Source organism: Pinus tabuliformis, chromosome J (genome assembly GCF_031772625.1).
Source record: "Pinus tabuliformis cultivar Carrire ecotype Pingquan chromosome J, CPIR1, whole genome shotgun sequence".
Classification (NCBI taxonomy): Eukaryota; Viridiplantae; Streptophyta; class Pinopsida; order Pinales; family Pinaceae; genus Pinus; species Pinus tabuliformis.
This window is the reverse complement of record NC_142295.1, coordinates 1,077,507,152-1,077,532,911: the sequence shown is the minus strand read 5'-3', so window position 1 is coordinate 1,077,532,911 and position 25,760 is coordinate 1,077,507,152. Positions and strand designations below refer to the sequence as shown.

The 25,760-nt window shown below is 36.8% G+C and overlaps 1 pseudogene; it reads left to right on the top strand.

Annotated features, from left to right (window-relative positions):
* Positions 1-2,474: 2,474 nt before the first annotated feature.
* Positions 2,475-5,185, top strand: LOC149230688 (subtilisin-like protease SBT1.7 pseudogene; annotated as a pseudogene).
* Positions 5,186-25,760: the final 20,575 nt, after the last annotated feature.

Sequence of the window (25,760 nt, the reverse complement as noted above, 5' to 3'; positions counted from 1 at the left end):
TATCTTAAAAATCTTTTTTCTTTACTAACTCTCTAGTTTTTGAAAACATAGAAATTAATGCTATAAAAAAAAATTGAGAAATAATAAGTGTGCTTCCCATAAAATTATGTAGAGCTTTGAACTGGGCAAAAGTGTTAGAATGAAACTCCAGGGCTATTTAATAACCACACAACATAAGATTGGTGTGCCTACACCGCGAGAACTTAATTTTCTTTTTCTGGTTGGTCTTCTCCTGCTTCATTTTCTCAATTTGACATCTAGGAAATTAGTTGTGTGTGTGGGTGTCCATGTAGCTACAACTATGAAGGGTTTTTAAGTTGATGTTGAAATCATAGAAAAATTAAACGACATTGTTAATGAAAAGAAACCATATTATTAGAAAAAGACATCAACGAAAAGAAACCGCATTATTAGATAAAGATATCAACAAAACTTGAATTCATTGTAAGGACCAAATTTGAAAACCATTCTTAAACAACAACAAAAACGACCAACCAAGCCATACAACAACACTGCAGATGTGCATTACATATTACAGTATTTCCCTCTTAGTTGTGAAAAAATTTCCTTTTAATTACATAATTTTTTGAATTTATCTATAGTGGGGCACCCAATCTATGCTCTTGGGCTGCAGCTCAAATATGGCTAGCTATTGAACTAGCGGTGCTGAGATGACTAATCCCGGCCGATGCTGCTATTGATTGCTTCAACGGGCATACCTTGCTGGATGGGTGCTTCTCCAATATTAGACGGAGAAATAGTTCTCGCGATGGAACGGGCAATCAATGAATCCTTGTTTGTTGGGGCGTTTCCTAGGGCTAAAATTACTATTATGATAGTGATTTAAAGTAAGTCAACAATTACTTGGAATATGTAAGTAGGATTTTTAGATGTGAGTTATTATTATAATATTGATCTAAAGTAATTGGTTTACAACGGGTTTAATTTACATTAACTTATGAAATTTCAAATAGTTTTAAGATAAGAACTACATTATAGAAAATAAAAATAATTTAAAATAGTTATTTGTATGAGGTTTAGTTTTTATTATATTATTCATTAAAATTTAATAAAAAATATTTGAGAGTAAAAATTACACATGAAAAATAAAAATTATTTTATGAAGTATTTAAATAATGACATTGTTCAGTATTTTATAAACGGATTGATTATTTTCCCATTCATATTGAAATTTATTCTAATTTTTTATTTAAAAAAGTCTTATTATATAATAATATTTTCACCATGCATATTAATTTATGTGGAATATGTTGTTTATCAAATTTAATGAAAAAACATTTTTTATAAAATTATTTTTCATTAAATTTTTTATACATAACCATATTAAAATTATTTTTAGTTAAATTTTTTATACATAACCATATTAAATTTGATTATATGAGATTTGTTATTTATCAAATTTTATATATTTTATTAAAATTATTTTTCGTTAAATTTTTTATACATAGCCATATTAAATTTGATTATATGAGATTTGTTATTTATCAAATTTTATATATTTAAACTAATAAAAATGATATAATAATATTGTTATTAATTTTTTATTGTTAAAAAATATTAGTTTAAATGATTTAGTAAATAATTTATTTTCCTAATTATATGCATTCAAGTCCTTAATTCATTTCCCTTTTATATAAACTCAAATCTCTAAACATATTATAGTAAACATAACTACACTAATAAAAAAAACTTCATTTAAAATTTAATATTTTATTGTCTCTAAATAAAACATCTCACATAAAAAAATCGAATTAAAAACTCTAAAATCATATTAAATTTTTTCCACTTATATAATTTGTATTTGGTGTAATTTTCACCATCAATTTTTAGAAATGATTTTCCAAAAATTCTCCATTTTACTATTTACTTAAATTTACTATCTATTTAAATTACATTACATAATTAGACTAAAAATATATTTATATGAATAAAATTTTATATTTTATTAATTTAAAAATAGATTAGTTACAGAGGAAAATACCTATAAGCGAGACATTTCGTATAAATACCACCACAAATTAAAAGGTCTAAATTGAATTAATAAAATAAATATATAAAAATTCTAAAATAATAATATCAATAAAAAATTAGAATAAAATAAAATAATCCTAAATATTTTGAACTTTTCCCACCTTATCCTCTGCTAAAACATGATCCGAACGCGAGCCCAATTTAATGTCCCACGGCTCTTCCCCTGTTAAGGTCGTGGAAATTTTATTGACTAAAAATGGCATCTAAAACCCAGTATCCTCGAACACGAGATATTGACTAAAAATGGCATCTAAAACCCTGTATCCATTAAAAACCAATGTAGTTGTTCTTCGACCAAATATTCCACATCATGTTTCTCTCAGTTGAATGCAACTGACAGCGAGATATTCCATCATCTCTTTATGTAAACGCGTTCTCATTTTCTTTTGTCAAGCAGGAAGCATGATTCAACAGCATTTCTCAATTACATGGAATTTACATGGAATATTATACACGCTCTTTCCTATAAATTTTGGACATGCATCGCATGAATTCTCGGCAAGGAATGAGCTCCAGGGATTGAGTCCCTCTTTGTGCGTAATTTCATTGCTGTCATTTTGTATCATATCGCTGCTAGTGATATGGAGATTATTAAGGCTTGTAACTGCGCAATTGTTTTGGTGATCATTAGTTTAGTGTTGCCTTCACAGGCGTTGGCTACGTCTAGTGAGGATGAGGAGATCAAATCGTATATTGTTTACATGGATAAATCCATGAAACCCCATCATTTCAGCCTCCACCAACACTGGTACGCTTCAATGATAGACCGGGTTTCAGGATCCAAATCGGATCCCACTGCTATGCTATACATGTACGATACGGTGATGCATGGCTTTTCTGCCAAGCTGACCAGCACAGGCGCTCAAGCTATGCTGAATATGGATGGATGCTTGGCTGTATTGCCGGACTCTGTTGGTAGGCTTCATACTACTCGGACCCCGGATTTTCTGGGGTTGAGCTCTACTGATGGTCTATGGCCATTGTCGCATTACGGTGATGACGTCATCGTGGGCGTGGTGGATACAGGAATATGGCCCGAGAGCAAGAGCTTCAGCGATCATGGCCTAAGTACTCCCGCGCCCGCGAAATGGAAGGGAGAGTGTGAAGTGGGTTCCGACTTCAATGCGTCCCACTGTAATAAAAAACTCATTGGAGCCCGTTACTTTGTCAAAGGATATGAAGCCCAGTACGGTCGTGTCCACGGAAAAGACGATTACAGATCTCCTCGGGATGCCGAAGGACATGGTACGCACACTTCCTCTACTGCGGCCGGATCGGAGGTGCCTGCTTCCAGCTTTCTTGGTTTCGCCCCAGGGACGGCTAGAGGTATGGCTACCAAAGCTCGATTGGCCGTCTATAAAGTCTGTTGGGCGTTTGACTGCGTAACTTCAGATGTGCTTGCGGGAATGGAGGCGGCTGTTTCGGACGGAGTCGACATGCTATCCATATCGCTCGGCATCGTTAGTGATGCCGCTTATTATGATGATATTATAGCAATTGGAGCTCTGGGAGCGACTGAGAAGGGTGTTTTTGTCTCGTGTTCGGCCGGTAATTCAGGGCCTTATGAGATTTTCAACACGGCGCCATGGATAACCACCGTAGGCGCCAGCACCATCGACAGAGAGTTCCCGGCTCCCGTCGTGCTTGGCAACGGCAAAAGCTACATGGGCTTCGCCCTCAACAAAGACTTGTCTCTGGCCAACGAGCAATTGCCTTTGGTATACGGGAAAACAGCGTCGAGTAAGAAGTATGCAAACTTCTGCATTGATGGAAGCCTTCATCCCGATATGATCCGTGGAAAAATTGTACTCTGTGATCTTGGACAAGTCGATATTATAGAAAAGGGACTGGTCGTGCGACGAGCCGGCGGTGCGGGGATGATTCTGGTTAATCAGGATGAAGATGGAGACTATTCGCCGACCAGTCATAATCTGTTCCCGGCGACCATGGTGGGTCCCAAGGCCGGGGAATACATAAAAGCTTATATAAACACGAGCACAAATCCTATGGCAACTATTAAATTGGAGGGGCTGACTGTAATTGGTAAAGCACGAGCTCCGGTCGTAACAGCATTTTCGTCCAGAGGGCCGAATACCGTCGTTCCGGAGATCCTTAAACCGGACCTGATTGCTCCGGGAGTCAACATATTGGCGGCGTGGACAGGGCACGTGGGGCCAACGTACACCGACAAGGAAAGAGTAGATTTCAACATAATCTCTGGGACTTCGATGTCTTGCCCTCATGTGACCGGCATCGCGGCGCTTATACGCGCTGCTCATCCGGCATGGACACCCGCTGCAATAAAATCGGCTCTCATGACATCTTCCGTGCTATTCGACAACCGCAAAAGCCCTATAAGCGACTCATTCACCGCTTTACCTGCAAATGCCTTTGCAATGGGCGCGGGTCATGTGAATCCCAATGCTGCCTTGGATCCCGGTCTCCTCTATGATCTTGGAATGGACGACTACGTTAGCTTTCTGTGTACCCTAAATTACACAGCAAAGCAAATTCATATTCTGACAAGGCAGGCAACATCCTGCCCCAAATTACGCTCCGCGCCGGGAGATCTCAACTATCCATCATTCTCCGTGGTGTTTAAGCCGCGTAGTTTGGTTCGTGTTACGAGGAGAACCGTGACGAACGTTGGAGGAGCACCGTCTGTATATGAAATGGCAGTCGAGAGCCCTGAAAACGTAAATATAACCGTGCAGCCAACGACGCTCGCCTTCGAAAAGCAAAACCAGAAGGCGACTTATACAGTGACATTTGAAAGCAAAATTGCAGCTGACCACAAACCTAAAGGACGCCAAGCCTTCGGTCAAATATTGTGGAAATGCGTGAAGGGCGGAACGCAAGTTGTTCGCAGTCCTGTGGCCATAGCCTGGACAGTGGAGTGATGAAGAATGAGTGGACTGGCCCAGTTGTTCGTCTGTGGGCCTCTAGTTTGAATAAAAGTAGAAGCCATCCATCCATGAAGATGTAACGCATTTTGTTTTGTTTTTACGTCGGTACAACGACACGACACCACGGGGTCTTCCAACTTCCAGTCATTGTAGGCTTACCTTACTCCATGATCTTCTGCATGCTTACTTGTCAATTCCTATTACCTGTAAAATGAAAATATCCTGTTGCCAGTAAAATAAAAATGTGATACAGGAAATGTTTTGAAAGTTGTTAGACTATGCATTTCACTTTATGCGAAACCAATTAATTCGCTTATGCAAATACTTTTTCCAGCTAGGAAAAAAACTTCTGTTTTATATTATGATTAAAACCGTACATATTTATATTTATGATGGACAGATCGCCTTCATAAATCTTCTAAGATCTACAATTTGATTATATAGAGAAGTAAATGCTTATGATATAGACATTTGAAACTGTATACTAATATCAGTAACTATGAATCTATATATTCTCTGCCTCATCCACAATATATCACAGAATTACAGTAAAAGAGTCTATAAAACTAGAATGTATTTCGGATCATTTACATGTTCTGTATATAACTACATTAAAATAAACATTTCTCTTATTTTTTCTATGCCAATATTACAAACACAAATGTGACCAAACAATTCACTTATTACAAATCTAAAGATGCGAGTTTGACAACTTTCTATATAGGTGGTTTTTATCTTCAATCTCTCTCTCATGAAACTGCAAACTAATTATAAATTAATCTAATTTTATGAAAATTATAGGTCAATTTCAACTGCTGCTTTTAGGTCTCAATCTCGTGAGGATGTTGAATTCCAACAAAGAGGTAATATACGAAGTCTATCGTATAAAGCACTTGAAAGCCAGTATTAACCCATAATATATCATGAGCAAATATTAGTAATAAAAAAACATCTGTAACACCATGTTCTTGTTTTAATTAATTAATTTTCCACTTATAACTTGGTTATATTATAATGAATATTATAATAACCTAAAAAATTTAACAATTCTACCCATACACATGGAAAAGTTTTGACCTAATCTCCTACCATCATTCCATAGCAATTTAATCCCGTGTATATTTAATCCAGAGTATTTAATTATTATGATTATAATTCTTTTATATAGTTTCTAATTTATTTAATCATATTTTATTAAATATAACAATTTTTTATTTTTTATTTTTTTAGTTGTTTGGGGTATATGTATTAATTTTAATGAAAATGTTGATTTTTACACATGACAATTTAATCCAGAGTATTTAATTATTATGATTATAATTCTTGTATATAGTTTCTAATTTATTTAATCATATTTTGTTAAATATTATAATTCTTTATGAGAAATTTTTCGGCGTAAATCACATGATATTTCATTTGTCTTGACGATGAACTATACTAGTTGGTTCGGAACGCGTAACAAATGAAATATCATGTGATTTACGCGGAAAAATCTCTCATAAAAACTTAATATGGATCACAGAAGCCTCAATTCAACAATTATAATTCTTGTATATAATTGTTTGGGGTAGACGCATTAATTTTAGTGAAGATGTTGATTTTTAATTATATTTGATTTTTTGCATTAGATATATTGATTTGGGTGTAGATGTTGGCTTCTAATCTTATTTGATTGCTTGCATTATATGCATTGATAGTCTCCCTTCTTTGTCACCAACTAATTACTAATAGACAGTTACATATATTCAAAATTACTAATAGAGTAATTCCATACAACATTATATTCAAAATATTTATAAGAGGAAAATGTATATTTATAAACATCAAAACAAATCAAAATATTCTTGAAGGAGATGTGATAATTGTTTGGAGAAACAAATAATGTAAATATTTTATAAATCTGGCCACTCATTAAAAAAATTCAAAATACATTATTTCTTGACTTTGCAAAATAGAGAATAAATAAAATAAAAAAATCATCAAAATATTTTTGAAGGAAAAAATTTATTTCAAACAAAAACAAAGAAACAAAATTATTTCAAGAGTAATTTTTACGTAGTAAATTACTAAAACTATATATTTTGTAATATTTGGAGGAACACTATTTAGAATAACCAGTTGTCAAAAGTTATGATACCTAAAATTAAATTAAATGAAATAGATGTGCAATATCAATCCTCCTGCAAACTATTGACAAGATTGTCTCCCTTCTTCATCACCAACTAATCACTAATAAAAGATTACATATACATATAAAAATATAACACAACAACTGTAACATTCACAAACATTAACATCCAAATCCAAACACATAAACACACAAATCATTCAAAGTATCCAAACAAGGATTTACAAACCATTCAAGGAAAGCAACATATACCAAAATAAAGAAGAGAATAATATGGCCATGCCAAGCAAAGAAAACATAATATGAATTTTGAATTTTATCTCAAACACATATATAATAATGATAATCTAAACATGTGACGTTGTTACCCTCCACTGGAACCAATTTAGATCCATCTAACACCAAATCTATCATGAGGATCCCTCGAGGTGTAAATCTTTCCTCAAATTTAACACCAAAAAAAATTAATCTCTCGAAACATGATAAATCCGATATTAAATAAAATTAAATTAATATAATAATAAAACCTATAAATATTATTATAACATAATATGCGGTGGAATCTTCCCGAATTGGAACTGGCAGGTAGAACCCTGTCCCCTCGCACGCGGAAAGATCGCAATCATTCATTCAACTCAATTTAGTCGTTTAGGCGGCCCACTATGGAGCTAAATATTCCACAGCCTCTCTTTCTATAAATGCCGGAGTGAAATATCCATATCGTGTTTTATGCTCTTAGTAACATTAGACATGTTATTTCCTATAAAGCGAAATATGCCACACGGTATTTCAGAGTTTTTTCAGTCACTCTTGGGAAGCATTCTCCTGTTATAAAGTCATTGGTTTCTGTAGGTCAAATTGGTTTCTATATGTATAATTTGACGATGGAAATCATGTATAACATGAGTGGGAATCATATATAGTAAATAAAATCTCTTATAGAATATCTAAATAATGATAGTATTCCATTATGTTATGGGTTGAATCACATAGGGAAAATGATAAATTATAGAAATCATATATAATTAAAAAAATGAGAGTTATATATAAAAATAAAATTTATTTTATAAAGTATTTAAATGAAACTATTCTATTATGTTATTGGTTAAAGTATCATAATTAAAAGTTTGAGAGGAAAATCACACATGAAAATAAAAGCTACTTTTTTAAGAATATTTAAATGATGGCACTATCTTATTATGTTATTGGTTGAAATTTCATAAAAATAGTTTATTTTATTTTATAAAATATCAAATGATCACAATATTTTATAAGTAAGTGGATAATTTTTTCATTCATATAACTTTTGACTTTAAAACATTTTAATATATAATAAACCTTTTACTATTTGTCAAGCTTTATTAATAGATTAGTTTTTATAAAGTTATCTTTATTAAAATTTATATATATATATATATATCAATATTAAATTTGATTATATAGTGAATTTATGTTATTTATTATTTATCAATTTTTTGATAAGCTTGGTAGGACTACATTTTCAACATGTCCAATATATCAATCCAATGGGTGTGGGGAATTGAACAAATGACTTCACATCAAGGAGTGCCTTAAGACCTCGTGGACATTATTTATCAAATTTGAAAAAATAGAATTAAATTAAATTAAATTAATTTATCAAATTTAATTAAATTTTTATTAAATATTGTACTTTATAAAATTTAATATATTGATATTAATAAAATTTTAATTATTTAACATTTTTTATCTAGTAAATTTTTTATTATGACTTAGTTGTCAAACTAGCAGTTGACTCATTATTGTTATTCAAAGAAAAACCACACCACTTAGAATGACTAGTTGGTGGTCCGTAAGAGGAAGACTTTCACTCGGTGCCACATACCTCTAGATCTTGGATTGTTAACCTATAAACTCTTAGGAAAATAAAAATAATTTTGAAATATACTCCAAAATCATAATTAACATTTAATGTTTTATTAATTTAAATTAATAAATTATTTGATAAAATACAATAACCTAAATTAAAAATTTTAAAATAATATTAATAAAAAAAATATATAAGTTTTAAAATTATATTAATAAAACACATGTATTTCTAAATATTATAAATTTCCTCACCTTTATCCTTATACTCAGGAAAAATATCGGAACCATAAATGCAAGCCCGATCCGCCCGATCCAACGCATGGCTCCTCCCCACTCCGGGTAGTGGAAATTTTATTGACTAAAAATGGCATCTAAAACGATGTATCCACGAATGCCAAAGATTGTAATCATTCATTAAAGCCAATGCAATTGATGTTCGTTCCACTGAGCAGCAATCATGTTTCTGTGGGTTGAATACAACTAAGAGTGAAATGTTCCATTTCTTATTTTCCTTTCTTAAGCAGACTCCTGGGATCATAATTCAACAACATTTCTCATAAAAGTAGAAGCCATCCATGAAGATGAGACGCACTTTGTTTTGTTTATGTACCAGTCGGTCTTCAAACCTGCAATAATTACCTCACTCCATTTTCTCATGCTTCCTTGGAATTTGTCAATCCCTACTACTTATGACTCTGGCTTTCTAGTTTGAATAAAAGTAGAAGCCATCCATTAAGATGTGGCGCACTTTTTTTGAATAAAAGTGGAATCCATCCATGAAAATGTGAAGACATACATCAGTGGCTTCTTTGGCTCTTCCAACTTCCAATTATTGTGGACTTAACTCACTCCATTATTTCTTCATGCTCGAAATTCGTCAATCCCTATTGCCATTAAAATGAAAATGTCACACCTACATAACCTAAGTATAAGGTAAATAAAAAAAATTATATTTAAACTCCTTTATAGTGCCTAGCTCATCCAAATTACAATAAAGGCTATTCAATATAATTGCAAAATTAACTGAAGCAGTACAATCACACCTTACTCATATGATTAATTTAAATATGTGATTATGATTATGGTACAAACATTAATTGGAACGAACCGGACCGAGAGTACAAATCTATGTTTGGTTTACGTGCTGCATGGTTTCTCGAACCCTCAAGGCACCCTCCAAGTGCATGCCGATCTACCCTCCACTTGGCAACATCTCCATGTGATCTGAAAATGAGATCTTAGACTAATATTAAGGTGTTACAGACTCATGTGCATGGATTTGCCTATATTACTTAGTGCAACAGATTGATAAGATTGTGAATAATATAGACAATGAAGCAGTTAAAGATACATAACAGACACACACACATAACATAACAAGATAATCAAGGAGTTCACCAAAACTCCTGGGATGCGTCTCCTGGTCCAGCCTTCAGTGGTCACCTCTCTATTATGTCTTCAAGAGCAAAGTTTTACAAAAGTAAGCTCAATTTGAGTCTCAACACAACAGATATAAAACAACAGGGGTTTACTTGAATTCCTAAGTCTCTCTGAGTACACAGACTCTCCCTCTCCTTCTCTGCCTCTGTTTCTCTCTATCTCAGCACTGCTTGCCTCTGTCTCTGTCATTCTGTGGCTTTTAAGCCAATCTGCGCTGTTTGTTCGTTTCCTCTTCTGGGCTCTCTGGCTTTCGGCCTCTGCCCGTTCAAACCCCCTCTGAGTGTTAACCAAATCATGGTGTAACATCTTCAGGGATGGTGGCCACCTGTTCTGCAACGGAAGGAACCATCGACGCTTTAGAAATCCCCAAAACAGTTGTTCTCTGTTTACACAGAGAAATGCACAAAAAAACGGGAAAATCCACCCAAACGCGGTCTATCGGACCTGAAATATTATCAATTCCACCCCGTAATCCCTTCGGATCCATCTTTGGGCGCTATCGCAAGTGATTGTTGATCCAAAAGTTATTATTGATTTCGGGTGGCTTATGCACCTGGAGATTACCCACCCGAAAAGGGTGGTTTTATCTCTCTGGTGCCTAGTCATGTGGCGGCCAGTGTATGCGCTTGGGCAGAACTCGGCCAATACCACTTACCGCCTAAGGCCAGCCCGAAATCCCTCTCGTTACGGAACTCAAAACATATATCATTGTGTATATAAACCCTTTCGGGTTCGTTTTATCGCCCCATTCGCATTCCCTTTGATTTTCGTTTATTTAACGAAAACGCGAATTTACACAGAAAAACCCCTTTTCACAGGACTCAAAAGATATATATTTCTACCCATAAGACCCGTCAGGTCCGGCTTTATCGCAAGTCGCGTATGTATCAGCCCTCGCTCCTTTGTATCGCTCCGATGCAATATTGCGATATCGCAATCGCATAGTCCCCAGGCCCTTTGGTAAGCGCTCCCTTGTATTTTGCCGATGCGATATTGTGGGTTAACCTGGGCCGTCGATCTACATGCTTGATCGATGGTCCTTGTTGACTCGCGCTGATTGCGATCACAACTTTCATATGGTAGCCTCCGATAGCCTCCGCTTGCCATTGCCGATTGCGATATGCCGATTGGATTTGGACGATTGATTGGCCAGATCCGACGGCTCCTGTGCATCATTGTTCAAGCCTCTGATAGCTTTGTTTCTCACTGTTTCTTCATGTTTTTCACTCCTGATAGTGTTTTCCACCATTTTTAAAGGATCATCCTTTGCGATAGTTTTTTATTTTTGAAGACTTAGAGGGTTTCTAGGATCCATTTTGGATCATACCTTCCCACTGAAAAAGCTTTTGGACCACCAAAAGTTGGTTTTTAAGCATCGATCAAGTGAGGATACAACTTCCTCACTTGTCCAATCTCTATCCATCTTGCACTTCTTGGTTTTGAACCTTTGAGTCCGATTCTCAAGTACTCATCATCTCCTCTGCACGTAGTTCTCACCTTCATGTACAAAACTGTATCTTCCTGCAAGTCATTGAGATATTCAAGCAACAGATCATTAATAGAAGGAAACTAAATTTTCTCTTCGGGATCTTCAATCAATGAAGGTTCATATAGTCTCAAGTTCTCTGCATTAATGACTAAATAGATATGCATATAGGCTGGAAAATCAAGGCAAAAATCGTTTTCACCAATTTTCTCAAGTATCTTGAAAGGCCCATACCTTATTGGCTTCAGCTTCTTACCTTCACCTTGCATTCTGTCTTTGCTGATGTACAACCAGACTTGATCACCAACTTGGAAGCTATGCTCAATTCAATGCTTGTCATGCCTTACCTTGTACTTGGCCTGGCTTCTTTCCAGCTGTTCCTACACTGCCTGGTGAATTTCTTGGATCTGTTCAATGAACTTGGTTGCTTTGTCCACATCATTGTGTCCATCAACTGCTATGTCTTTACTAAAGACAAAATCCAAGGGAGACTTTGGTGTAAAACCAAAACAAGTCTCAAAAGGAGATCTCTGAGTAGAAGAGTGCTTGGCACGATTGTAAGCATGTTGCACATAACACAAATGTTCATCCCAAAGCTTGGGATGCTTGCTGCAATAGCCCTTGAGCAACTGGATCACTATCCTGTTGACCACCTCTGTTTGGCCATCTGTTTGTGGATGAAATGTTGTGCTCTTCTTCAATCTGGTGTCCATCAATTCCCATAGACTTGACCAAAACTTCCCAACAAATCAGGAATCTCGATCAGATACAATAGAAGTGGGTAATCCAAAATGAACCCATACATGCTGAAAGAACAACTTCGTTGTTTGCTTAGCTATAATTTTCTTGTTACAAGGTATTAAAATACACATTTCGCTGAACTTGTCCACAATAACATATAAATAATCATGACCTTTTCTAGATTTTGGCAATCCCCCAACAAAGTCCATGGAAACACTTCCCAAGGATGAGAAGGAGCTGTAAGTGGAGTGTACAAGCCTAATTTTCTATTATTGGGCTTGCTTGTAGCACACATGGTACACCCTTTAATATATCTAGAAACTATTTCATGCATTCTTGGCTAATAACAGAACCTTTGTAGTTGTGCAATTGTTTTACTTACACCAAAATGACATGATATTAGAGAAGTATGTGCTTCTTGGAGTATGTTAACTCTTTCAGTTTGAGTAACACATAACCTTCCCAAATGATATAAGAGTTGGTCCCTAACATGATAATCCAATTCTTCTACTTGTTTTCCATGACTTAAAGTTGCATATACATCTTTAAAATCTACATTTTGAGCATATTGTTCAATGTAGCTTTCATGCAATACTGAGTTATTCTTAAGTATATTAGATGCATTTATGATTAGTCTTGATAGAATATCTACAACGTTATTGTGTATTCCCTTCTTATATCTGATGACAAGATGAAACTGCTGTAGAAAAACCATCCACCTATAGTCTCTTGATTGCTACAATTTAGTTTGTGAGTGAAAATATTGAAGTGGTTGATGGTCTATATGTATGATTATTTCTTTGCCCATTAGGTAATGTTTCCACTTTTTCACACTCTATACTAATGCATATAATTCTTTATCACATGTGGGATAATTAACTATTGCAGAAGTAAATGTCTCAGAATGATAACATATGGGTTTACCATGTTGCATCAACACTACTCCCATGGCATAGTCACTGGCATCTGTTTCAATCTCAAACGGTCATTGAAGATCTGGCAGTGCTAGTACTGGTGTTGTACTAATTTTTTCTTTAAGGTGTCGAAGGCTTTCTGTTGTTTGCCTCCCCACTGAAACACCTTGTTCAATCCTGTTAAAGCATGTAAGGGAGCTACAATCAAGGAAAAGTTAGCAATAAACTTTCTCCAATATTGTGCTACTCCTAGGAAACTCCTAACTTCTGTAGCAGATTTGGGTTTAGGCCAGTTCACAATGACTTCAACCTTAGAGGGATCTATCTTCAATTCACCATCCCCTACAATATGACCCAAATAACTTAAAGATGTTTTGCCAAATTGACATTTTGATAACTTCACACATAGATTTTCTCTTTTCAAAACATCTAAAGTCTGATTTACATGCTTCAAATGTTCTTCCCATGTTTTACTGAAAATAAGAATGTCATATAATGATCTGAAAATGGGGCACTTAGGCTTCTTTGGCAAACTTACAAGAACCTCTCCCACTTCCAAAGCTTAAATATCCCCAAGTCTTTATGATTAACCAATGCAGAATTAAATATGTGCTTGGAAATAATGGGTGTATGCTTATGTTTGTTTAAACTGTTTATGTGCTGTAAATGATTTTGTTTAAACTAATATAAAGCATATAATAGTGAACAATGCAGCAACAAGCATCACACATAAGACAACAAATTAATGTGGAGTTCACCCAAAACTCTTGGGCTACATCTCCTTGAGCTCTAGTCAACTTGACTAGGCTCTCTAGGATTATGGAAAAGTTCTTTTACAAGCTCTTGGCTCAACTCCACTGTTTTACACAGGAACAATGGGCTCAAAACACCATCTCTCCCTGGCTCTGAAGCTCTCAGCTTTCTGGCCCTTGGCTCTGGCTCTGGCTCTCGGCTCTGGCTCTGGCTCTCTGCAAATGATAGCTCTTGAGCTTTTCACTTGACTTCCAAGTGACTCCACTCGGTTGCTCTGTGCATTAGCTCTGCGTTCTCTTTTCCTTCCCATTCTATGCTACTCTCTTTCGCCTTAGCTTCCTGCTTTAGCTTAGCCTCCTGTTTTTTTTTTCTTAGCTGCACCTTCGCTCTCTCCTCATTTTTTTTTTGTCTCTGTCATTCTGTGGCTTTTAAGCCAATCAGTGCTGTCAGTTCGTTTTCCTCTTCTGGGCTTTTTGGCTCCCAGCCTATGTCCGCTCAAATCCCTCTCTAAGCGTTAGTAATCATTGCCAAACACCTTCAGGGATGGTGGCCACCTATTTTGTAACTGAAGGAACCATCAGTGCTTGAAATCCCAAAAAATAGCCGTTCCCTGTTTACATAGAGAAACACTGTAAAACACGGGAAAATTTGCCAATCTGCCATTTATCGGACCTGAAATATCATTAAATATGCCCTAGACTCCTATCGGGTCCGCCTACAATCGCTATCGCAAGTCGCAAGTCGCAAGTGCCCTTGTGCTGAGGTTTCCTTTGTATTTGAAAAATACATTAAAACACGGGAAATCTCAATGAAATGGCTCATATCGGACTTGAAATAATATACAACTACATTTATAACCCTTTCGGGTCCAGTTTCATCGCATCAGCGCATTCCCTTTGTATTGTCGCGATGCGATTTTGCGATGCGACATGTCGCAATCACATATCGCAAAGTCCTGGGGTCTTTCCATATGGCATGGCCTATGCCGACGCCAATATCGGCGATCACAATATTGCTCGGCCTAGGGTCCCGCCTTAAGTCCCATGCCATCGCCGATGCCAATCCGCCGATTTTGGCGATCACAGTATCACATCGGCCCGGTCCTTATGTTATATCACTTGTCTGCCTCTGACCCGATATGTCGAGGATCGGCGATCGGGGATTTCTCCCCTTTCCGCTTAAGTCCACTCTTTTGCCTTGGTCTAATGAGATTTCCATTTATAAGGGTTTTTTTGCCCATTTTAGAGGATTTTTCCTCTTTTTCTAAAGAACATAGGGCATCTTCTTTCTGTGATAACTTTTGCATCCTAAGTCCATTTTTGCCCATTCAAGTTGCAGTAGATTTAGAATGAAAAGATCTCTGCAATGGGGTTATTTCCAGGAACTTCCTTGGACTTTCATTTTCCTCAGTGAGGAACACTTAGACTTAGGAGTCTATCCAAAATCCATTTTGGATCACGCCTTCCCATTAAAAGAACTTTTGGTCTCCAAAATACTGATATACTGATCTGAACAGTACCTGAGAGTAACAACACCCTCTTCTTCCAGCCTACATACACTTACCTTGCATAGTGCCTCTGAACCAAAGCCTTTGACCACTTTCTTTCCTGGATATGCTAGTCCTCCTGGGAAGAGTTGCCTTCTTCTTTGCCTTCCTACAGAACTCCTGCTTAGATGGTCACAAAAGGTAGTTTGAACTTCTCTGCCTTGATCATTGATCCAAGGTGGCTCAAACAAATATGAAGTACACCTACTCCACAAAACTTTCATTTGTACCTATTTGACAAGTTGTCAACAACAATTGTTAACAACAACAAGAATACAGACAACAACTAGATGGACTAAACTCTTGCTTCAACAAAAGAAACAGATTTCACATCTTGTGAACACCTCCATGTCTTACATCTGCATACAAATGATGGACTAGACAACAAGCCCATAAAACATGCCTTTAAAATAAATGACCCTTCAAGTCAAGCATGTAGAAAAATACCATTAGGACTCTTTTCAAAATATGAAACATTTCATCACTATCTCCATCATGGAGACGAAGGCAATTTTTCCCAAGTCAATATTACATGCATGTTTACAACAAAGCAATCAACCCTTCAAGTTAATTACACATACATGTTCAAATACAAGGAAAACATCAACATCCTTGTGTTCATGCACATCATGCTCATGCATGCATTTCATCCTTCAACTTTCACTTAAGCACACTGTCATTTCAAAGCTGAAATTACATACAATGTTGCAGCAACAAAGCGAGTCTCCTACTCAACCTTTTTCCATTCACCATCTTGGTAGAAACCTAAAACTTGCATCTCATCAACAATAAATTTAAATAGATGCATCAATAGACATGCAATCCTTAATTGGAAAAGAACTCTAACCATTTCTTACCAATCTAGTTCAAAGGATTTTCCTTATCTGCACATCAACATCAACATGTGAATCATTCAGAAGCACATCATCCATGGAAACTTCATTTCCATTTCTTCGATATTCTCTTTCCACTTTCTTCAGCTTTTGTGGAAGCATTGTTGGATTCAGAGTCCAACACCTTTCAGCAAGATGCCCTTGCTTATGGCAGTAAATGCAACACATGTGCATCCTCTTGGCAGCATGATTTGCCTTGTCTAATGGACCTTTGGCTTTTTGCTTATTTTCCTTCAAAAGTTTCCTGTATGTGGTCATTCTCTTCCAACATCTAAAAACATGATGGTTATCCCAACCACAAAAGGAACATGAAATTCTTTTCCCATATCTATGTGGAAATTTATCATGCTTTTCAAAATCGAAAGGAAGATGCTTAGAACCAGATTTATACCTGCCTCTTTCACCTTTATTACCTTCATGAGGAGGTGAAGCAAATGAAGAAGTGACTCACTTTGGAACACCATCAATCTCTTCAAGGTTGTTAGAGTTTCCACAACTCTCTGGCTCAAGTGCGTGCTTCTGAACTCCTGCATCCTGCAAGTGATGTTTCAAGCCATTACATTCCTCATGAATACAATCTTCACACTTCTAAGGTAGAGGACATGAAATGAACCTCCTTCTTGGGACTGTTTCAATTGCCTTCATCGCAGCTTTGGAACTCTCTCCTTAAGACTGTCCATAGCCAAGACCCAAATACTTAGGCCTTTCCTCAACCATTATTGGTTCAACAATACCTTGTGCATGCTTTCCCAAGCCCTTTCCTTCATAGCCCATCTTGGACATTAGCTTGGAACCTATGTGTCTAGTATGTTTTTCAAAAGAACCAATATAAGCATTCTTAGAGGAATTTGAAGACAAACTGGAATGGTTTACCTCTTCTTCAAGCTGATATTTGACCAAGGCTTCTTTGGCAACAAAGATCTGTGACTCAAACTCATGCATCCTTTTCAGGTTCATATTTTCAATATGAAGTTGCCTCTCCATTTCATGCAGTCTGTCGGAAAGCAACTGCTTCTCTTCCTTAATGGAATTCAACTTCTCTCTAAGTATGCTGCTCTTCCTTCCATCCTCATACATTTCTCTTACCTTTTCCATCATGATGAACAAGTCTTGCTTCAAGTCTCCATCATAGAGTCATGTGATGAAGGAGGAATTTGAGGATTCACTTGCAGAGGTTGTCATTATACCAATGAACAAAAGAACTTCAAACAAGATTAATAAAGGGCTTTATTAAGCAACCTTTTGCAACAAACCTCTTGTGCACCAAGGATTGCTTTGAGGTCCTTTGGAATAGAAGAATGCCTTCAACCCTTCTACTTTCTTGTCCTTCCTAGACTGAGCTATCAATAGCTTTCCCTTATCCTTTGCAACTCAGAAAATAGTCAGTCTACAACAAGCATACAATCAGTCAGACAATCAATCCTTGAATTCCCAAACACCTTTCAGACAAACAATCTTTGCCCTGTCAATCAAGCATTCTGATATAACCTTCTTGAAGGTGGGGTTAACCAATCTTAGGCTCCAATACCACCTGATCTGAAAATGGGGCACTTAGGCTTCTTTGGCAAACTTACAAGAACCTCTCCCACTTCCAAAGCTTAAATATCCCCAAGTCTTTATGATTAACCAATGCGGAATTAAATATGTGCTTGGAAATAATGGGTGTATGCTTATGTTTGTTTAAATTGTTTATGTGCTGTAAATGATTTTGTTTAAACTAATATAAAGCATATAACAATGAACAATGCAGCAAAAAGAATCACACATAAGACAACAAATTAATGTGGAGTTCACCCAAAACTCTTGGGCTACATCTCCTTGAGATCTAGTCAACTTGACTAGGCTCTCTGGGATTATGGCAAAGTCCTTTTACAAGCTCTTGGCTCAACTCCATTGTTTTACACAGGAACAATGGGCTCAAGACACCATCTCTCCCTGGCTCTGAAGCTCTCAGCTTTCCGGTCCTCGGCTCTGGCTCTGGCTCTCTACAAATGACAGCTCTTAGGCTTTTCACTTGACTTCCAAGTGACTCCACTTGGCTACTCTACGCATTAGCTCTGCGCTCTCTTTTCCTTTCCATTCTGTGCCGCTCTCTTTCGCCTTAGCTTCTTGCTTTGGCTTAGCCTCCTGTTTTTTTTTTCTTAATTGCGCCTTCGCTCTCTCCTCATTTTTTTTTTGTCTTTCATTCTGTGGCTTTTAAGCCAATCGGCGTTGTTTGTTCGTTTTCCTCTTCTGGGCTCTCTGGCTCCTAGCCTCTGTTTGCTCAAATCCCCCTCTAAGCATTAGCAATCATTGCCAAATGCCTTCAGGGATGGTGGCCACCTGTTCTATAACGGAAGGAACCATCGGCACTTGAAATCCCTAGAAACAGTCGTTCCTTGTTTACATAGAGAAACACTGTAAAACACGGGAAAATTTTCCAATCTATTGTTTATCAGACCTGAAATATCATTAAATCCACCCTAGACTCCTATCAGATCCGCCTTCAATTACTATCGCAATTCGTAAGTGCCCCTGTGCCGAGGTTTCCTTTGTATTTGAAAAATATATTAAAACACGGGAAATCCTGATGAAATGGCTCATATTGGACTTGAAATAATATACAACTGCATTTATAACCCTTTCGAGTCTGGTTTCATCGCATTGGCACATTCCCTTTGTATTTTTGTGACACGATTTTGCGATGCGACATGTCACAATTGCATATCGCAAAGTCCCAGGGTCTTTCTGTATAGCATGGCCTATGCCGACGTCGATCCGCCCACGTTGATATCAGTGATCGCAATATCGCTCGACTCGGGGTCTCACCTCAATTCCCATGCCATCGTCGATGCCGATCCACCAATTTCGGCGATCGCAGTATCACATCGGCTCGGTCCTTATGTTATATCGCATGTCTGCCTCTGACCCGATATGTCGGGGATCGCCGATCGAGGGTTTCTCCCCTTTCCACTTAAATCCGCTCTTTTTCCCTGGTCCGATGCGATTTCCCTTTATAAGGGTTTTTTTTGCCCATTTTAGAGGATTTTTCCTCTTTTTCTAAAGAACATAGGGCATCTTCTTTTTGCAATAACTTCTGCATCCTAAGTCCATTTTTGCCCATTCAAGTTGCAGTAGGTTCAGAATGAAAATATCTCTGCAATGGGGCTATTTCCAAGAACTTCCTTGGACTTTCATTTTCCTCAGTGAGGAACACTTAGACTTAGGAGTCTATCCAAAATCCATTTTGGACCATCTAAATATACAATTACAAAATCATCAATAAAAGGTCAGAGTACATCATTCATAACTCTGATGAAAGTGGCAGGAGAATTAGTTAAGCCAAAAGGCATAACCAACCATTCATACAACCCTTGCTTTGTCTTGAAAGCAGTCTTCCATGCATCTTGTTCTGCAACTTTGACCTGATGATATCCACTACACAAGTCCAACTTGGAAAAGTAAACTGCTTCTTTCAGCTGATCTAATAGATCATCAATGCGAGGAAGAGGATAATGATTCTTGATCATTATTTTATTCAGTGCTCTGTAATCAATGCACATCCTCCATGAACCATCTTTCTTTCTCACTAGCACAATTGGAGATCCACATGGTGATGTGCTTGGTCTTATGAACCCTTTATTGAGCAGCTCCTGTACCTGCTTCTTGATCTCTGCATTCTCTAAAGCGGATAACCTGTACATTCTGATGTTAGGCAATGGAGCATCTTGCTGCAAATGAATATCATGTACTATTTCCATTTTGGGTAGCAGACCTTTAGGTTCTTGAAATAGGATATCATATTCTGAAACAACTTTATCTAAATCAACTTTCTATTTAGCATCACAGCCTTCAAATACATTGGTTTTATCAGGGTTCTTTTCCTTTACAACCATTAGTAAAAATTGCTTGCATGAATTTACAATTCTTTTCATCTGCCCTGAGTTTATGAGAGAGTAGTTATTTTTGAGTGTATGAGCTCTTACAATATATTCTATTCCATCTTTAGTGAGTTGATACTTATTTCCAGCGCTATAGAAAATGGCTTTTATATCATACAAGTAAGGACTTCCTAAAACAATACCACATATATCCGAAGGAACTATATCTAACTCAACCTCATCTACAAATGTTGACCCAATAGCAAACCTAAGTTTACATTGTCTAGTCACTTGTAGCTTTGATTTATCACATACCCAACCTAATGGATATGGCTTCTCGTGAGGTATTGTTAGTAAGCCCAACTTCTTTACAATTGCTTTAGAAATCAAGTTTACTTGTGAACCACTATCAAATAAAGTATCAATCTTTTGGTGCTTTGAAATAACTCTAATATGAAAAATCTCATGTATTTTCCTCTCATTATCTTCATTATCAATAGATTGAGCAGAATTACTTGTAGATGCTTCAGAATTTTTACCTTTTATACCTGTGGCTATGACTGTTGTTTCATCACCTGAGTCTAACCCCAAATCTTTCTAAATAGCAACAAAAGTCTTCTTCTTCTTACCACCAAACTTCTTGTGTTTCAGATCCGGATGAAAAGACCAGCAGTGTTCATCACCGTGTCCGTCTGTTATGAAACCAGCTCAAGAAAAGATAGAAAAGATAGATCAACGCCTTAGAATTCAGCCTCTTCGAGGGGGAAACCTCCTTTACATTACATAAATGAACAATTCTTTGATGATTCAAATGACAAAACCTCCTTTCTATATATAGGAGTCTAAGGAGTCACAATATAATCCAGCCGACCTAACAATAATAATATAAAGCCACAAAAATAACAATAGAGGGATTCTATGGGGCACAGTAATAACAATATGGGGGCAATAGGGGCACAACAATATTAATAAGGGGTATAACTACAATAGTAATGGGGTAATCACTAGTATTATAGGGACCCAACATGCCCCTCTCCTTCAAAAAAGTGTTGTCCTCAACGCTTGAGTAGTTCTGGATACTTCTGCATAAAATTCTCATCCTCCCATGTGGAATCTTCAGCGGATAAGTTCTTCCACTTGATAAGATACTCTGAAATTGATCGATTTCGTAGCTGTCGAGTTCTTGTTTCTGTGACTGCTTCCGGTTCCAATATAATTTTTCCTTCCTCGTCAAGTTCTGGCAATATTGTTTGAACTGGGAGCTTGTCGCCTATAACCTTCTTTAAACATGAAACATGGAAAACTGGGTGCAATCGAGAAGCTGCAGGAAGCTCCAATTTGTATGCCATAGTACCAATCTTTTGCAACACCTTGTACGGACCATAATACTTTGGTGATAATTTATTATCCTTCTTAGCTTGCTTGAGGGACATTTGCTTATATGGTTGTAGCCGTAGGAATACCCAATCACCTACATCAAAACTTCTTTCACTGCGATGTTGATCTGCCTGTTGTTTCATTCTATTTTGTGCCAACACGAGGTTATCCTTTAAGAGTTGGAGGACTTGTTGTTGATGTTCGATGTGATGTTCCACTGCCTGAACCTTAGAATTTTCTCTTAAATATGATGTGATGGATGGTGGTTGATACCCATAAAGTGCCATAAATGGGGTCATTTTTGTTGCTGTATGGAAGGAAGTGTTATACCACCATTCAGCCAGAGGCAACCATTTGACCCATTGTGTCTGTTTATCAGATACAAAGCAACGAAGATATCCTTCCAAACATTTGTTTACTATCTCAGTTTTCCCATCAGATTGAGGATGATAAGATGAGCTATGAGCTAACTGAGTACCAAGACAAGAAAATAATTCTGTCCAAAAATTTCCAGTGAAAATGGGATCTCTGTCACTTACAATAATCTTTGGGTTTCCATGTAGCTTTTGAATTGTTTCCATAAATGCAGTAGAAACTGTACTGGCTTTAAATGGATGTGATAATGCACAAAAGTGTGCATACTTGGTAAGTCTGTCAACTACCACCATGATGACACTCTTTCCCTCAGACTTGGGTAAACCTGTGATAAAATCCATTGAAACCTCCTCCCAACGTTGGCTTGGAATGGATAAAGGTTGTAATAGACCCGGTGTCTTAATTGTTTCAACTTTATTTTGTTGGCAAACCAAACATTCCGCCACAAACTTTTGAATATCTGATTTAAGGCCATCCCAAAAAAATTCCTTCTTAACCCTGTGGTAAGTTTTTAAAAATCCTGAGTGCCCTCCTAAGGGAGAAGTGTGCAATTCCATAAGAATCTTTTGTTTTAGCTGGGAATTCTTACAGAGGTATAAGCGATCTTTGTACCATAACGAATCATTTTGCCAGCTAAATGTATCAGACGTACTGGAATCTTGTTGTAACTTTCGAATAAGTGCCCACACTTCTTCGTCATTCTTCCATTCCTCCCTTGCTTCGTTTATCCAATCTGGTTGGATAATAGAAATGGCGCACAACAATGCTTCCACATCCTCATCCTTTCTTGAGAGTGCATCTGCCACCACATTTTGCTTCCCTTTTTTGTAGATGATTTCAAAGTCATAACCCAACATCTTTGTGACCCACTTTTGTTGCTCTTCAGAGGATAATCTTTGTTCTAAAAAGTATTTAAGGCTATCATGATCCGTTTTTACCTTGAAGTGTCTTCCCATTAGGTAGGGTCGCCATTTCTTAAGTGCATGGAGTATTGCCAACATTTCCTTCTCATAAATAGCTTTGCTTAAAAACTTTCCCTTGATTGGACGACTTTCAAAAGCAATGGGTCTTTCATCTTGCATTAGAACAGCACCAATTCCATTTCCTGAAGCATCACATTCCACAATAAAGGTTTTTGTGAAGTCCGGTGTAGCTAAGACCGGTGCTTGGCACATTGCCTCTTTAAGATGTTCAAAGGCCTTTGTTGCTTCCGGAGTCCATGAAAATGCATCTTTCTTCAATAATGTTGTTAGAGGTGCTGCTATTCTCCCATAATTCTTAACAAACTTGCGATAATACCCTGTCAACCCAAGAAATCCTCGCAGATGCTTTATGGATGTGGGGATTTTCCATTCCTTAATGGCTTTAATTTTGCTAGGGTCTACCTTAACTCCTTCATGAGATACAATATGACCCAAATATTCCACCTCCTGGACTCCAAAGAAACATTTGGATCTTTTTGCATATAATTGTTTCTCCTCCAATAGTTGTAGCACCCTGTCAACATGTTCAACATGATCCTTCCAAGACTTGTTGTAGATTAGTATATCATCAAAAAATACTAACACAAATTTTCTAAGGAATGGTTTGAAAATTGAATTCATCAAACCTTGAAATGTTGAAGGTGCATTGGTAAGGCCAAAAGGCATGACCAAAAATTCATAATGACCCTCATGAGTTCTAAATGTTGTTTTCGGAATGTCTTCAATCTTCATTCTGATTTGATGATATCCTGAACGAAGATCCAACTTGGTGAAGTAAATTGATCCATGCAATTCATCCAGTAATTCATCAATGACAGGAATGGGGAACTTATCTTTAATAGTGAGCTTGTTGAGCTCCCTATAATCTGGACACATGCGCCATGATCCATCCTTCTTGTGCACCAATACTACTGGAGCAGAGAAAGAACTTTGACTCGGTTGAATTATACCAGCCTCTAGCATTTCTGCAACCATACGTTCAATTTCACTCTTTTGGACATAGGGATATCTGTACGGCCTGATGTTTGGAGGAACACTTCCTGGAATCAGATGAATAGCATGATCATGATCACGCATAGGTGGGAGACCTTTGGGAGTCTCAAATACCTTGGAATGATTGTCCAGGACTTTTTGGAGATCTGGAGAAATAGATGATTCCAATGTGGAAACATCTAGCGAACATAATTGTGCAATTACACCTCTTTGCTCCTTTTTTAGAAGCTTTGTCATACCATTAGAGCTGATTATCTTTCCTGGTTTCCCTGCAATACCCCTTAATTCAACTTCCTTTCCTTCCGTAGAAAATTTGATGAAAAGTTCTTGAAAATTAAAAGCTATTGTACCCAAGGATTGTAGCCATTGGACTCCTAGTACAACATCAGCACCTCCCATTGGAATGGAAAGCATTGGGCTAGTCAATACATATTCTCCCATGGATAGCTTGATATTATGGCACTTTCCAGAGCAATTTATTGTTCCTCCATTTGCAATCATCACTTGACACTCTGGTGCTGGATATAGGAAGCAATTCAATTCTTTTGCTACCTTACAATGAATAAAATTGTGGGTGCTTCCTGAATCAATCAACACTATTACCTTTTTCTTCTTGATTTGTCCTTCTATCTTGATGGTTTGAGGAGTGGTAATTCCCGCCAATGCATTACAAGATATGGTCGGATTTATTTTTTCTTCATCTAGGCTTTGTTCCTGGAGTATATCCTCTTCTTTTGACCTTTCTTGCTCCTTTTCTTCTTCCTCTTCACAATCTATGTAGAATAATTTCTTCTCAGCACACTTATGACCTTTAGTGTATTTGCTATCACAACTGTAACAAAGCCCTTTTGCTCTTTTTTCTTCCAATTGTTGTGGTGTCAACCTTATAGGTTGTGGAAGACTAGGGGCAACAACACTTCCGTCTTTATAGTTGTGAGTGGTATGCTTCCTCCATAATTTTGCTTTCCATTTTTCTTGTTAACCTGAATGCCTTCTCTAATGAATCAGGTTCCCAAAGGCGAACATCATGTTGGATATTATCCTTTAAAGACCCTATGAACACATCAATCCTATGCTCCTCTGGAATATCTTTTACCCTTATGTTCAATTTTTGGAACTCCTCAATGTGCTCCATTATTGAACCCTTTTGTTTGAGACTTATCAATTGGCTAAAAAAAGTGTTGCTTTTTGTATCCTCATAATGTGCTATCAATTCTTCCGTAAAAATTGCCCAAGTGATAAATTTTTTACGAGAGCAAAGCCATTGATACCATACAAACTGATTTGGTTCCAAATATAAAGTTGCCATACGTACCTTTTGTGTGTTTTGCACATTATTGAGATCGAAGAATTGCTCCATCTGTAATATCCATGTGGCGGGATCCTTGCCATCAAACTTCCTCATATCGATTTTTGGAATATGGTGAGTCTTCGATCCAACATTAGAGTCTATGGAATCATGATT